The sequence below is a fragment of the Pleurodeles waltl genome, unplaced genomic scaffold (genome assembly GCF_031143425.1).
Source record: "Pleurodeles waltl isolate 20211129_DDA unplaced genomic scaffold, aPleWal1.hap1.20221129 scaffold_91, whole genome shotgun sequence".
NCBI lineage: Eukaryota > Metazoa > Chordata > Amphibia > Caudata > Salamandridae > Pleurodeles > Pleurodeles waltl.
This window is the reverse complement of record NW_027150403.1, coordinates 1710217-1724884: the sequence shown is the minus strand read 5'-3', so window position 1 is coordinate 1724884 and position 14668 is coordinate 1710217.

The window sequence follows — 14668 nt, the reverse complement described above, 5'->3', positions numbered from 1 at the left end:
GCGCAACTCCTCTTGGTGAGCTGTGACAGATGCCCCAGGAGCGTAGTACCTCACGATGGTGAGGGATAGACACAGTCTCTTTTATCTCAGCTTGCCTGTCAGCTTAGTCAGGAAATGCAAATACTGGGAAAAAGCCCAGCGACTTGCTGTTTTTGCTTGGCTTCGAACCAGGGACCTTTTGCATGTGAGGTGCGCATGATAACCACTACACTACACAAACAGACACACTTGCCGGTTTGCTTCATGTGGCTATGCATTGTACTGGAACCACCACACTATGGAAACAGACACACCTGCTTGCTTTATGTGGCTCTGCATTGGACTGGGATGCAAGGACTGAGGGCCAATGTTCATGACGCTCAAAGCTGAGCCTTCCGGAACACGATCTCTTGCCTTGGAAGAAAGGAACTGGCATCACTTTCATTCCAAGAGGTGATTTCAGAACTGGACCCGAAATTACCATGGAGAAGCACTGTGCATTTAATGTTCCTATGAGCACTGCTGCTCCAGCACAGAAAAGCAGTTGCAAAGAAATCTTGCATACCTTCATGATGCTGAACCGTCTCAACGCAGGTATAAAGCATGTATTGCATTGCAACATGACATCTTACAAGAGTGAAAAGCAGAAATACTCCTGTTTAAAACACAGACTGAACCTATAAAGGTAAGGGTTTGTCTGGGATTTGAACCAAGGTCCTCTCACACCCGAAGCGAGAATCATACCCCTATACCAACTAGACTGCTGCTGCAGAGGCATTTGAAACATCTTCTGAAGCGTCTTTCAGAAAAGCAGGGCCATTTGTTGGAAAATGGGTTATTGGTAGGGCAGGTAGGTACCTACACCTAGCAACAAGCCACTAACCTCCACAAAGGTACAGTTAGGTCTCAGTAAATTAATCCCAGCTCAACCCTTGGTAGCTTGGCAACGAGCGTCAAGGCTTAACTTAGGAGACAAAGTGTAAAGCATTCAAATATCACAAAACAGTAATTAAATAAAACACAGGAAACAGTTTAAAAATCCAAAACCAATTTATAAAAATAGTTTATATTTTTATCTTTAAAATGACACAAAAACGATTAAAATCGGTTCAGGGGAACCGGAGATATGAATTTTTAAAGAATTATTACTTTTCTAGCGCTTAGAAACAAAAAGCGCCAATCGGGTCATCTGGTTGCACCTCGACCGGGGCAAAGTCAAACTTTCAGGCCGACAGCGATGGAGCCCTGCTCGGCTACAGGTCGCGGGAGGCCTCGGTTAAAAAGTTACCTTCTGACTTAGTCTTTATTTTGAAGTTTTTCTTCACCGGGACGAACCTGCCAGTTGAATCCGACCTCCTGGAGCCCTTGTCCGGATACGCGATGTGGGTTTCCTCGGTGGAGACTTTTACCTTCGGACTTAGTCGTTTTTTCGAGATGAAAATCTTTCGACCGGGGTAAACCTGGATCTTGATCCGACGTCCATGGAGCCCTTCTCGGATACGATGGCTGGGAGGTCCCGGTCAACTTTTTACGTTCGGACTTAGTCTCTTTTTTGGATGTTTTTCTTTACCGGGACGAACCACGAAGTCAGGCCGGGTCGCGGTTGAGGCAAGCCGGCTAGAATTTCCGCGGCGGGTCGGTCCCTCTCTGGAGCTTTTTGCCAAAAATTCTCAAATCTTTTCCAAACTTCTGGGGCTTCACCCAGATGTTCTTTTAAGGTTCTTTTGGGGTCCACAGCTCACCCCAAGGGTCCAGAAGTTCTGTGATGGTCCTTGGGGGGAGCGGACTTCAACTCCCAGAATGCACCTGGCGCAAACTCCTTTTTGGCCACTGGACAGTGGTCAGCTGGTCGCTTTCTTCAGGAGTTGGTGCAGGGGACTCTGGTTTAGCAATTTTTCACCTGTAGCAAACAAGGAGTCCCTCCTTGAACCAGTTGAAGCCTGGCAAAGTCCTTCTTGTGGTGAAGCCCAAGTGTGCAGCTGGTGCAGTCCTTCTGAGTGCAGGGTCCAGGTGCAGGCCAGGGGTCCAGCAGGGCAGTCCTTCTTCTTCTTTAGTTCCTTTCTTGTTGAATTCTGGAGGGGATCTGAGGCGTGGGTGCAGGTCTGACAGTTTTATCCTTGCTCCTGGGTGAAAAGCAGGGGGGCCCTGGTTCTCCAATCAGGGACAGGGTCGTCCCCCTGTGATGACCACTTCCTGGGAAGTGTGGCAAAAATCCATCCCAGAAGGCAACAGTCTCTAAAAATCCAACATGGATGAATCTGATTTTTGGAGGTTACATCTGGCTGAGCCCACCCACTGGTGTGGCTAAAAATCATAACCACACCCCTCTCCTGCCCTCTCCTAATCTAATCAAGGGGGCACCTAGTTGTCTGGGGTTGCAGGATGTGGGGGTGTTGCTGGGTGCTGCAAATGTCCTTCTCTGCCTTTGAAGACCAGTTTGGCAGCCCTCCCCCTTCCAGCCTCACCATCTGCTGAGGGGAGATTCTCTCCCCCAAGCACATTCCTTTGTGTGAAGCCTGGCCACTTCACACCTCATCAAGGCAGCCTGGCAGAAGCTGCTGCAGGCTGGCCAATCAGAGCACAGCAGCAAAAACAATGCAGAGCTGAAATTGGCAACTTTTTAGGTAAAGTCTAAACTTTTTACCTGGACAAGTTATATTAAATCCAACAACTGGAAGTTGTGGGATTTATTACAACAATCAATTTGATACCAAATTCTTGGTATGTAACATTTAAGGAGACTTTAAAATTTAAAATAAAGTCTGCCCATTCTAGCCTATGAAGGCCATTTACTTCAATGAGGGAAAAACGAATTTGGCTGTTTTTACCTCACCAGGGCTTATAAATCTAATTTTATAAAGTCCCTGCTTATAGTTACATGGCACCCAGCCCTAGGGGCACATAGGGCACACCCTAGGGGTGACTTATATGTAAAAATAAGGTAGTTTAAGACTTTGGAAGTACCTTTAATTCCAAAGTCGAATTTGCATATAACTTTAATTTAAAAGCAGCCAGCAAGGCAGGCTTGCTTTTAAAATGACACTGGGCACCTCAGCAATGCACCTAGGTGTGCACCACCTATGCTGTGGTCCCTAAACCTACATGCCCTACCATATACTAGGGACTTATAGGTAGGTTAACTTAGCCAATTATAATTAGCCTAATTTGCATATCCATTTTACTCAGAGCACAGGCCCTGGGACTGGTTAGCAGTACCCAGGGCACCATCAAAGTCAGGAAAACACCAGCATAAAGTGGAAAATGGGGGCAAAAAGTTAGGGGGCCTCTGCAATCAGCCCTGTTTTCCCACACAACCCCCACCCAGCCCACACGCCCAGGAGACTCAGCCCAACCCTGGGAGAGTCTTCCTGGCTTGTTAGGCGAGGAAGACAGTGAAGAAAACTGGCTGTCCCTTTGCAGGGCCTACTCTGCCTTATATCCTCCTGTCATGGTCACTCCCTCTGGGTAGTGAACCCACCCCAACAATGAAAGGACCCATTTCAAACTGAAACTTCCCTCTAGGGTGGTCTTCCTCCTCTCTCTCTGCCAACTTGGGTAGTGAGGTGCCCACCTCCCCTACTCCTAACTTTGCTAGGGCAACACCTAGCTTACCCAAAGAGGTCACCCAACACTTGAGCAACCCCACCATGACCAATAGGGTCAGGGGGCCTACTTTGCTATTGGCCCTGGGGTCTGCCTCCCAGGCCAAGTACAGTGCTGCCAGGAAGGCTAGCACCCAGCAGAGGCTACTGACAGCTGTCAGTACCCAGAACCACACCCTAAGCTCTCCACTGACAGGTGGCTGAGCTGCTTTAGGGGCATCTTTGGGGTCCTGGCACCCCTCTTGCTGTCTAGAGTGGGGGGCTACCACCTCCTGTGGCAGACACCCTCCTTCCACTCTCCCTTCTGTCAGTGCAGGGGTAACACCTTGCATCTGGACAGCTGCCTGACTACTCAGGACTTCCTTGGGGTCAGGTGAGGCCTCACCAGTGCCAACTCTGGGCTCCCCCCCTACTGGGGCAGAAGGCCCTTGGCTCCCTGGACCTCTCTTTAAGAGTGGCCTACCCTTCCTTTTCTTCTTTCCTTTTCTTGGGGACCCCTGCCTCCTAACTGTAGGGACTGACTCCCCAGGACTTTGGGTTGGGGGGGCGCCCTGGGCGACCACCCCATCTGTGACCAGACTCACCTCTGGGAGGTCATTGCCCAGGATACAATCTAGGGGAAGGTCAGCACTGACTACCACCCTAATCCAGTCAAGGATACCCTCCCTTTCTAGGGGCACTATGGCTACAGGTTTGGAGGTGACCTCCCCTGTGGCTATCCTGACTTTCTTTGTCTTTCCTTGGACATACATGTCTGGGGTCACTAACCAGTCACTCACTATAGTGTGACTGGCACCGGTGTCTCTCAGGCCAGTGGTAGGGATCCCATTCACTTGAATGTGGTGGAAGTGCCTACTCCCACCCTCAGGGATCACCAGCTTACCATCTGGTCCTGTCTCCCAGCTCAATGCTAGGAGGACTTCATCATCTGAGGAATCCTCCTCTATGGCTACACTGGACAGCCCAGTGCTAACCACCTTCTTTGGACAGGCTGCATCTCCTCTGAAGTGACCTGTCTGCTGACAGTCAAAGCAAGCCCTACTGTCCAAGAGTTTTTTTAACCCTGGGTCTCCCTGTCTCTGCTTGTCAGAGTGGGAGTGGGATTTACTCTCTTCCTTCTTAGGGTTCTGGGGTACAGAGGGAGTCTCTGTGGTGGGCTTACCACCTCCCTCCTTAGGTTTTTGGGGACCTGTCCCCCCCTTCTTGGAGTCTCCCCCCTGGGACTTGACAACCACCCTGGTTCTCAACCACTCAACAGCTGCCTCCCCTAGCTCTCTAGGGTTGGTCTGCTTAGAGTCCACTAGATGCTGGCGTAACCTTTCTTGGATACAATTGGTCAAGATGTGCTCTCTCATGATCAGATTGTATAACCCCTCATAAGTATCTACTTTGTTAAAAATAATCCAGCCCTCTAGTGCCTTTAGTGAAATGTCCACAAAGTCAACCCAAGACTGGGTACTGACCTTCTGGGTGTCCCTGAACTTCATTCTATATTGCTCTGGGGTCAGACCAAACTTCTTGGCTAAGCACCTCTTCATACTAGGGTATGAATCTGCCTCCTCCCCCCTTAAGGTCAGAAGCCTATCCCTCCCTGAGTTGGGGACCAACTCCCACCAAATGGAACCCCAGTATTGAGGCCTAACCCTTCTCATTTGGAGTGCCCTCTCAAAGGCCCCCAGCCACTTATCTATGTCATCCCCCTCTACATAAGCAGGAACTACCACCTTGGGTAACCTGGGGAAAACTCCCCCACCCATGGACACCTCGGCTTCTTTATCGCTGCTTCCATCTCTTTTCTCTTTGTATGCCCACTTTTTCTTTTCTAGGGCCAGCTTCTCTGCTTCCAAAGCTATGTATGCTAGCTGGGCCTCCAGCTCTCTTTCTCTGATGGATGGGTTCTCTCCTCCTGAAAGGACCCCCTTCCCACCACTAGCTTTGGATCTGCCCCTAGTGACTGTGTTTACTGAGGACCGTTCTTCCTCATCCTCACTTGGGCTCAGATGCCTTCCCTCCCCTGAGTGGTTAGAGCTTGCATCCTCCCTTCTTTCTCCCTCCTCTGGAGCTTCTTCTGACTCTACCTCTTGGGCCTCAGCCCATGCTGTCAGGGATGTGATCAGGATTTGCTTCCTGAGATCAGTGGTTGCAGGCAACCCTCTTTCAATACACAACCCCCTAAGCTGGACTACTGTCAGTGTGGGCAGGCTAGCCAGATCAAGCTCCATGGTTCCCTAGTTTTGTGTCAACAAAAACTTTTTGCAAAAATTGGAAACAAGAATTTAGAAAAATTAAAAAAATTCAATAATTGAAATTAATCCAAATTAAAAATTAAAAACAATTTTTGCACTAGGACAATTTAAAGGATTTTAAATTTGTTTTACCTAAAACTGTAACGTGATATTGAACACAAGTACAGGATCCCGTCGCTGCTTCCAATTATGTTGGAAAATGGGTTATTGGTAGGGCAGGTAGGTACCTACACCTAGCAACAAGCCACTAACCTCCACAAAGGTACAGTTAGGTCTCAGTAAATTAATCCCAGCTCAACCCTTGGTAGCTTGGCAACGAGCGTCAAGGCTTAACTTAGGAGACAAAGTGTAAAGCATTCAAATATCACAAAACAGTAATTAAATAAAACACAGGAAACAGTTTAAAAGTCCAAAACCAATTTATAAAAATAGTTTATATTTTTATCTTTAAAATGACACAAAAACAATTAAAATCGGTTCAGGGGAACCGGAGATATGAATTTTTAAAGAATTATTACTTTTCTAGCACTTAGAAACAAAAAGCGCCAATCGGGTCATCTGGTTGCACCTCGACCGGGGCAAAGTCAAACTTTCAGGCCGACCGCGATGGAGCCCTGCTCGGCTACATGTCGCGGAAAGCCTCGGTTAAAAAGTTACCTTCTGACTTAGTCTTTATTTTGAAGTTTTTCTTCACCGGGACGAACCTGCCAGTTGAATCCGACCTCCTGGAGCCCTTGTCCGGATACGCGATGTGGGTTTCCTCGGTGGAGACTTTTACCTTCGGACTTAGTCGTTTTTTCGAGATGATAATCCTTCGACCGGGGTAAACCTGGATCTTGATCCGACGTCCATGGAGCCCTTCTCGGATACGATGGCTGGGAGGTCCCGGTCAACTTTTTACGTTCGGACTTAGTCTCTTTTTTGGATGTTTTTCTTTACCGGGACGAACCACGAAGTCAGGCCGGGTCGCGGTTGAGGCAAGCCGGCTAGAATTTCCGCGGCGGGTCGGTCCCTCTCTGGAGCTTTTTTCCAAAAATTCTCAAATCTTTTCCAAACTTCTGGGGCTTCACCCAGATGTTCTTTTAAGGTTCTTTTGGGGTCCACAGCTCACCCCAAGGGTCCAGAAGTTCTGTGATGGTCCTTGGGGGGTGCGGACTTCAACTCCCAGAATGCACCTGGCGCAAACTCCTTTTTGGCCACTGGACAGTGGTCAGCTGGTCGCTTTCTTCAGGAGCTGGTGCAGGGGACTCTGGTTTAGCAATTTTTCACCTGTAGCAAACAGGGAGTCCCTCCTTGAACCAGTTGAAGCCAGGCAAAGTCCTTCTTGTGGTGAAGCCCAAGTGTGCAGCTGGTGCAGTCCTTCTGAGTGCAGGGTCCAGGTGCAGGCCAGGGGTCCAGCAGGGCAGTCCTTCTTCTTCTTTAGTTCCTTTCTTGTTGAATTCTGGAGGGGATCTGAGGCGTGGGTGCAGGTCTGACAGTTTTATCCTTGCTCCTGGGTGAAAAGAAGGGGGGCCCTGGTTCTCCAATCAGGGACAGGGTCGTCCCCCTGTGATGACCACTTCCTGGGAAGTGTGGCAAAAATCCATCCCAGAAGGCAACAGTCTCTAAAAATCCAACATGGATGAATCTGATTTTTGGAGGTTACATCTGGCTGAGCCCACCCACTGGTGTGGCTAAAAATCATAACCACACCCCTCTCCTGCCCTCTCCTAATCTAATCAAGGGGGCACCTAGTTGTCTGGGGTTGCAGGATGTGGGGATGTTGCTGAGTGCTGCAAATGTCCTTCTCTGCCTTTGAAGACCAGTTTGGCAGCCCTCCCCCTTCCTGCCTCACCATCTGCTGAGGGGAGATTCTCTCCCCCAAGCACATTCCTTTGTGTGAAGCCTGGCCACTTCACACCTCATCAAGGCAGCCTGGCAGAAGCTGCTGCAGGCTGGCCAATCAGAGCACAGCAGCAAAAACAATGCAGAGCTGAAATTGGCAACTTTTTAGGTAAAGTCTAAACTTTTTACCTGGACAAGTTATATTAAATCCAACAACTGGAAGTTGTGGGATTTATTACAACAATCAATTTGATACCAAATTCTTGGTATGTAACATTTAAGGAGACTTTAAAATTTAAAATAAAGTCTGCCCATTCTAGCCTATGAAGGCCATTTACTTCAATGAGGGAAAAACGAATTTGGCTGTTTTTACCTCACCAGGGCTTATAAATCTATTTTTATAAAGTCCCTGCTTATAGTTACATGGCACCCAGCCCTAGGGGCACATAGGGCACACCTTAGGGGTGACTTATATGTAAAAATAAGGTAGTTTAAGACTTTGGAAGTACCTTTAATTCCAAAGTCGAATTTGCATATAACTTTAATTTAAAAGCAGCCAGCAAGGCAGGCTTGCTTTTAAAATGACACTGGGCACCTCAGCAATGCACCTAGGTGTGCACCACCTATGCTGTGGTCCCTAAACCTACATGCCCTACCATATACTAGGGACTTATAGGTAGGTTAACTTAGCCAATTATAATTAGCCTAATTTGCATATCCATTTTACTCAGAGCACAGGCCCTGGGACTGGTTAGCAGTACCCAGGGCACCATCAAAGTCAGGAAAACACCAGCATAAAGTGGAAAATGGGGGCAAAAAGTTAGGGGGCCTCTGCAATCAGCCCTGTTTTCCCACAGAGGCTCTCTCTCTAAGCGTGCCATAGCAATTGATGTTTTCTGTCAAGGATTTTTTGTTTGTCTCTAGCAAGGAAAGAGGTAGTCAAGATGCCCTGTGCCAGTGAGCTGAACTAGGGCACTGATGTGAAAAGCAGACCCTTTCTGGTAGTTGTTACCCTCTGCAAGTCCTGGACCCTTGCACCTTAGACTTCCAGACCAGAAGCACTGAAGGGCCTGCTAGCTCTTGAGCCAGAGGAGCATGCCTCTTGGATTCAAGCACACTTGCTCACTCAGCGCTCGATCAGGCTCGATCAGGCGAGATTTATAGTAGTGGCTCATAGGCCTGAAACACTCACCTGGGAGACGCGGGGTGGCTGATTTCCCGGAATGGCCCTTGATGGGGAAATCACCTCCTTTCCCCCGCCTCATTTCAGAATTGTGTGCAAGTCGCAAGACAGTGTTCAGGGGTTCATGGGTACTGCCTACTCCCAGCTGCCTCTCTGTCTTCTTCATGTAAATTGCAAGTCACGAGGAGGCACCATTGCCAATATGCTCTGCCCACCTAACCAAGAAACCCAGTTTGAGCTTGTCTGCCTGTGTTGTTGCAGGGGCAGTGTCTTCTTTGCCCAAAAGGTGGCAGGAGAGACTCACTTCAAACGATAGAATCAACTGCTTAAGTAGAAACCAGCATGGTAGTTACTGTCATAAAGTGCAGCTCTAACAGAAGGTGTGCCTGAGATGCCCCTTCCAGTAATACACAGAATTTTGATTGAGGGCCCAGCCGATGGGTTGGTGGATTTCTCCTCACATGCCACAGCAGCTTCCAAAGATAGTGGTGTGAGGAGCTGGCTGTGCAAACAGAGCAAGATTTAAGGTAAGAAAACACACCTGTTAGGAGTGGGATTTGAACCCACGCCTCCATGAAGAGACCAGAAGGTTCAGCTTCACTGAAGATCAAGCTCTCTTGAGTCTGGCACCTTAGACCACTCGGCCATCCTGACAGCCAAAACATTGTGCAGGTCTAACTCTTCAGTCTGCACTTGTTGATGCTGCCGCTTGCAATGTTCCTATCAAAGTCACAGCTTTAAAGGCCCCACAATATAACATGGCCAAGAAAAAAAAAAAAAAACAGAACAAGAAACAAGGCACATGCACGACCACCGAGGGATGCAGATAACTTTTTATCGTCCTGCAATAGTAAAGCACATTTTACACAGGTCACAAGTTTTTAAAGGTCATTTCTGTCTAAGTGTGCATTGAGAGAGACTGAGGTTTTAGTGAGCAAACACAAAAGCTACTGCTGCCCAGTGTCGAACCGGGGACCTTTTGCGTGTGAGGCAAAAGTGATAACCACTACACTACAGAAACAAGCTTGCTGGCTTGACTGAAGGAGCACAGTTCCCCTCATATGTTTGCCCGATTTCCTCTATACTTGATCAGCAGTTGCTCAGAATGCGAGGGGTAAGTGTGAAAATTGCAGCAGTGTCAGCCAGCATGCATACACTCAGACGTCCTGAAAAGTCACAGCTGCGGGCAGAGACAGACAAATATCTGATGCCTAAATGCCAGGAACGCAAGCCTGTGAAATCATCACACAGGGCGCACTGAGAGCAAGCAGGAAGGAAGCCAAGGCATTGTAATCCATTTTTCGCCTGAGGAAAAAATATGTTTTGCGCAACAATGCTTTGAGTGGAATTGGAAATGTTGAGGGGTTGTGTATTTTGAGCAGGATTTGATTGTTTTCCGCTAAAATGGGCTTGTCCGGGATTTGAACCCGGGACTTCTCGCACCCGAAGCGAGAATCATACCCCTAGACCAACGAGCGTGGGCACAGAAGCGCTACAGCTCCCACCCTGCTCCGAGGGTTGGTGGCAGAGAGTGGGAGACTACATCCCAAAGCAATAAACGCCACATGGTGCTCTCTTCTGCAGTATGACTAGAGTCATTTGCATGGCCGTCATCGAACATGACATAAAAAGCCTCTATCCTTTAGACATTTTGTCCCAGATTTACAAGAAAATGACTGAGCGCGACGCTGTGCCAAATTTGCAAACCCCACGCTCCGTCATTTTCAAAATGCAGGGAAGCGCCGTATTTAGTAGAATACAGCGCACCCCTGTGCTTCCCCCTGCGCCAGCTCTAAATTAGCTGCTGAGCGCCAACGCAGCCGTTCTTGCACCATGGTACAAGGATGACTGCGTTGAGGGGGAAATTGTTTTTGTGCAGGAAGGGACACCTTCCTGGCCAAAAGAAAAATCTTCAATGGTGATTTGCTCTTACTTCTATGTGTGCTGCAGAATGCAGCACACATAGAAAGAGAAAAAACGAGGAGAAATGAAAACATTTCTCCTCAGTGCGCTACTTTAACGATACCCCTGGGATGGCATTGGATTTTGGCGCTGACGCAGATTTACGACAACTCCTAAATCTGGAGCAGCATCAAAATGCTATGGTGTTGCTGTGGCACACTCACAGCAACACCCATTGCAGGCCCCTTCCAGGGAAAGCGCTGAATGCTAAGGTGCCGTATTTACAAGGTGGTGTTAAGCCACAAAAAGTGGCTGAACGCCATCTTGTAAATACCGCGCAGTGCATAGTGCCACTGGGGCGTCACTAAAAGTGATGCTCCGTTGGCGATTGGGCCTTGTAAGTCTGGCACCTTATTTGCTCAAGGTGTGTGTTCTTGGTGAGGGCAGGAAAGCTATTTTCGCTCTCATACCTTCCTTCCTTGGCTGGCTTGAATTCGGTAGGCTCAGGCTTCAATGCAAAGGTCAAACAGTGAGCAACTGACTGACGTAAGCTGGCGCAACTCCTCTTGGTGAGCTGTGACAGATGCCCCAGGAGCGTAGTACCTCACGATGGTGAGGGATAGACACAGTCTCTTTTATCTCAGCTCGCCTGTCAGCTGAGTCAGGAAATGCAAATACTGGGAAAAAGCCCAGCAACTTGCTGTTTTTGCTTGGCTTCGAACCAGGGACCTTTTGCATGTGAGGTGCGCATGATAAAAACTACACTACACAAACAGACACACTTGCCGGTTTGCTTCATGTGGCTATGCATTGTACTGGAACCACCACACTATGGAAACAGACACACCTGCTTGCTTTATGTGGCTCTGCATTGGACTGGGATGCAAGGACTGAGGGCCAATGTTCATGACGCTTTAAGCTGAGCCTTCCGGAACACGATCTCTTGCCTTGGAAGAAAGGAACTGGCATCACTTTCATTCCAAGAGGTGATTTCAGAACTGGACCCAAAATTACCATGGAGAAGCACTGTGCATTTAATGTTCCTATGAGCACTGCTGCTCCAGCACAGAAAAGCAGTTGCAAAGAAATCTCGCATACCTTCATGATGCTGAACCGTCTCAACGCAGGTATAAAGCATGTACTGCATTGCAACATGACATCTTACAAGAGTGAAAAGCAGAAATACTCCTGTTTAAAACACAGACTGAACCTATAAAGGTAAGGGTTTGTCTGGGATTTGCACCAAGGTCCTCTCACACCCGAAGCGAGAATCATACCCCTACACCAACTAGACTGCTGCTGCAGAGGAATTTGAAACATCTTCTGAAGCGTCTTTCAGGAAAGCAGGGCCATTTGGAGGCTCTCTCTCTAAGCGTGCCATAGCAATTGATGTTTTCTGTCAAGGATTTTTTGTTTGTCTATAGCAAGGCAAGAGGTAGTCAAAATGCCCTGTGCCAGTGATGAAGCAGAAAATGAAGGTTTTACATTTATTAACACGTAAACGTAGTGTGAAATAATCATGTGTGACTTTAACCGAACTAATAAAGATTGTACGGGGACAAAATGTGCCCTTAGAGTAGTTTGCCAACATTTATAAGCGTGCTTTATATAACGTGGTGTATTAGAATTGCACTAATCCGACATAATCATAAACGTGTGCTATGATTTGCTTGTTTGAAATGTTTTAGCTTAGCATTACTTTAGTGGAGGCTTTGGCCTAGTGGCCTGGTCTCACGGTTTAGATGCTGTTATTTTTCCAATGTGCTATTAAACGTGTACTTTTGCTTGAAGCTGTACTTTTCCACTGAGATCGTTCACATGCTTATCTTAAGGTTTCGTGCCAGCCTGGCATATTTTCTCTTTACTCCAAGGTCAATCTGCAGGTGCGGACAATGGAAGCTCTGAAAGTGAGTTAATTGGTATAAAATGTTGCAACTTGCGTACCCATCTCCAAGGATAATGTATGCTTAAGTAAAAGCTTGAGAACTGCCGTTTTTGATTGGACAATTTGAAGCTAACCTATGAACCCTCCAATGGAAGACCCTACTGGATTTGAACTGTTGTCTATAAAAACCAGGTGCACGAGAAGAAATTAGATCATTACGGCCATTATTGGACGTCCCGCCATTTTGCAGACTTCGTAGCTATTATGGCCCACTTTGCTGCGACGCCATTTTGAAAGAGACTTTGATGCTTTCTCTAATCGAGAGAAAGAGACTTTAATGATTCTTGCCCTAGAGACTTTAACTTTGATCCCTTGCATGAAGTAGTAGTTTTATTTTGCCGCCGTGAGGCAACTGCCCCGTCCACCCCTGCCCCTTTTTTGCCCCGTCCCATGCTGATCGAGAAACGGTACCTGTGAGACGAAGACTTCCTTGATTGCTGATCGTAATTGGTAAATATGAAAGTAAATTGTAAAATTGCATTGTGTTTCCTTTAGGTAACCAACTGCTGATTTTGATAAGAGTCCTAGTTAGGAGTTTTTCTAAATTAATGTTGCTAAATTGTTTTCGCATGAAGTCCCACATGCCGATGCTAATTTGAGGTTAGATGAGGATTCCTTTTGTTGCACGATGCAATTTGAGACCTTGTTATGCTGACTAAATGTATGCAATTAGCTCATTACAGATTATCGTATTAGTGATTTGCATTGCTATTATCGAATGCCTTGTTATTCAAATGCTAAATAGATTGCACTTGTTTCGCCGCTATGGACAGCTATTAATGTTCATTTATGTTTATCATTTGGTGTTGAGACACATCTATATTGTGCTAGCTTTGTTAATATAGGGAAATAAAATTCACTAACTTTGAATAAACTGGTGTGGTTATTCCTGACTGAAAGGTCAGGGTTTGCCGAAATGTATTCTGGATTAATTGTCAAGTGTTATGTTGATCAAGGTATTGCTTATGTTCGTTATTAATTATTGATTTAAGGAAATTGATTGATATAGAGTACAGAGAGTCCCACTTAGTCAAAAGATTCATCGGCCTAAAGAGCGTCCGAACCCAGGTAAAATTATTAGTACGGACCGCTCTATCAGTAGATGGTAGCAGAGGACGGTTTCGTCTTTTGGGACCCCACTCGAGAAGTTGAATAAGATTTTTCTTGGATAAAATAGATTGACAGAATGATGATGGGCTAGGTCCACCGCGACTTTCCCGGGATCTCGGAGCTTGCGAATGGAGAGAATGGAGGTGTGGATTCGGCGTTGGCGGTACTAGTGATGGTATGAGTGAAGTTAGGGTTTTGCGCTTGCACAGCTTATTGCCGCAGGGTGTGTGAAAAGGTTGCGAGGATTTTTCTTTTTAGAAGTAGAGAAGTCGTCGAACTTCATAGAAATAGCGGAGGTGCGACTCCGAGTGTGAGAGTAGGGAAGTCGTCGAACTTCATGTGCATGTGGCGCTTTGTGCATAAAAAGGTCCACGTGGTTGTTGTTGTTGAGACGGGCCCTGCGAGGTCAAGAGACTCCGGAGTATGTTGATCCATGTTGTGGTCTGGGCGGTTTAGTAGGTTGATCGGGCGTGGTCAACGAGTCGGTACGTGTGTAAGGGAGTGAAAGAAACTTCGACTTCGGGCTTTGACAAGATTCTAAGTGCACTAGAACAGATCATTGACAAGTTGAGAGTAGGTCTGCGGGTAAGATTTGCTTGCGAACGTGGGGACCGAGAAAGATGGAATAACTGCCGAGGCTAGTGAAAAATCCCTAAGGTCCTGAAGCGATTGTGTTACCCTTCCTGTAGTAAACCGACAGATCTGTTTTAGTTTTTGGTAGCTCACGATACATGCAAGAAGTTGTTACGAGAGGAGGTGAGTGAAGGAAGACTAGCCGCGAGGCTTTGTCAGCCGCAGTGTGTGTGAGTGTAACGTCACTAGGAGCCGCGCTGGGATAGGTTGGTTGCAGAGAAGGGTCGCGCACGGATTGGACGCA